Source organism: Mandrillus leucophaeus, unplaced genomic scaffold, assembly GCF_000951045.1.
Source record: "Mandrillus leucophaeus isolate KB7577 unplaced genomic scaffold, Mleu.le_1.0 Scaffold492, whole genome shotgun sequence".
Classification (NCBI taxonomy): domain Eukaryota; kingdom Metazoa; phylum Chordata; class Mammalia; order Primates; family Cercopithecidae; genus Mandrillus; species Mandrillus leucophaeus.
This window is the reverse complement of record NW_012105276.1, coordinates 882,351-883,893: the sequence shown is the minus strand read 5'-3', so window position 1 is coordinate 883,893 and position 1,543 is coordinate 882,351. Positions and strand designations below refer to the sequence as shown.

General features: G+C 34.3%; 1 long non-coding RNA gene across 1 annotated transcript in view; it reads right to left on the bottom strand.

Annotated features, from left to right (window-relative positions):
- Positions 1 to 289: 289 nt before the first annotated feature.
- LOC105550622 overlaps positions 290 to 1,543 on the bottom strand; it is a 6,112-nt gene continuing 4,858 nt past the window's right edge. The window contains exon 2 of the long non-coding RNA XR_001007752.1: positions 290 to 1,543. This exon is cut by the window's right edge and continues 888 nt beyond it. This is a non-coding gene — a long non-coding RNA (uncharacterized LOC105550622).

Sequence of the window (1,543 nt, the reverse complement as noted above, 5' to 3'; positions counted from 1 at the left end):
TTGAAGAAGCACTGTTTTTCACAATCATAATAAGAGTAATTAAACAACTAGAAGCAAATTTAGCCACAATCCTATTGCAACATACAAACATGTTTATTACAACACAGTAATTCCTTTAAATAATTTGTCAACATAAATATGTCAAATGGGTTTTAAAATCATTTCTCTCCCTGTTCCCCAACAAAAAAAGTCCTCTGGTGCTATGATCTATATATTGTTGTTCACTTATTGCTGAATCCAAACTAGTGAAATGATAACGGGTAACTATTATACAGAGCATGACAACTAATTTGAGTGGTAATAATGAATATTTAATGATCCTCCTTTCAAGCATGAACATATAACTTTTCATGTATGCCTTACCAAAATTATAACCATTAATCTAGAATTTATAGTTGCAACTGAGAATAATAGCCAGGAATTATAGATTATGGCCAAGTCAGAATATTGCATAAATATTCTGTATGAACACAAACACAAGGAAATGTAGGAAGCCCCAGCCTTCTGTTTTCATTCAATACAAGTCCTGTCTTTGAAATGTATGGAAGTTGTGTGATAAGTAGAGATTTGAATCCAGATATTAAGATGCTATTATTTCTATCAAGAAATAAGAACAATAGCCAAGGTCTTTTTCACTCTTCACTAGCCCACACTTTGTAAACAAAAATAACATGCATATAAAAATTTGTCCCCTATAGGAGTAATATTTTTAGAATGCTCTATTTAAATCAAGAAAAAAGTGAACATCAAATTTGTCAGAAATGCAGAATTTTTACACCTTAAATTTCATTGTTTAAATATGTGCTTAGTTTTCCCAGTGTGTTCCTTTATCAGAAACTACAATGTGACTTTGGGAGAAAGAAAGAGAAAGATCTGAAAAATGCAAGAAGCACTTTAAAATAGGCTTTGTTCACTGATGGAAAATATTTTTGGTTAAATTTCCAATTTATATCACTCCTGATATCTTAATATCAGGACAATTTCGCAAGCCTGTGATGTTGCACAGAAACACGTCTGCTTCTTTTGCTGGTTAGAATTGCTTCTTTGTTACAGGGTAGTTTAAAACCACTGCCACTGCAGTTACAAATACACAATTCTACATCAAATCCCAGGGCTAGTTATTAATTAATTGTTTTAAAAGGAGTGTACTTATAAAATTCAAGAGGGGAAAAAGAGTCTAATAACGTGGAGAAGAGAAGCAAGTAGAATCTGAGGTTTTTCCCAGTTGTGACCCTCTTTACCAGAAATTATATGTCCGGATGAATGGCGCACCATGCTGGCACCACGCTCATCAACATGCTCTGCCTCTTTAGGACTCCAGCATACAGGCCAAAGGCAGCGTGTGTTGGGGCACATTCTCCAACTGCGTACATACTCACCGAATACATTTCTAACTGAGCAGGTGTTCCTGACTAAAGCCAGGGCAAGATCAAATAAGAAAAGGAAATTACAAATGCTCTTTGTAACAGATAAAGTGCTTCAGAAATTTACTATGGCAGCATTCTTAGGTAATGCTACGTAAGGATACTAAACTCCTGATGAA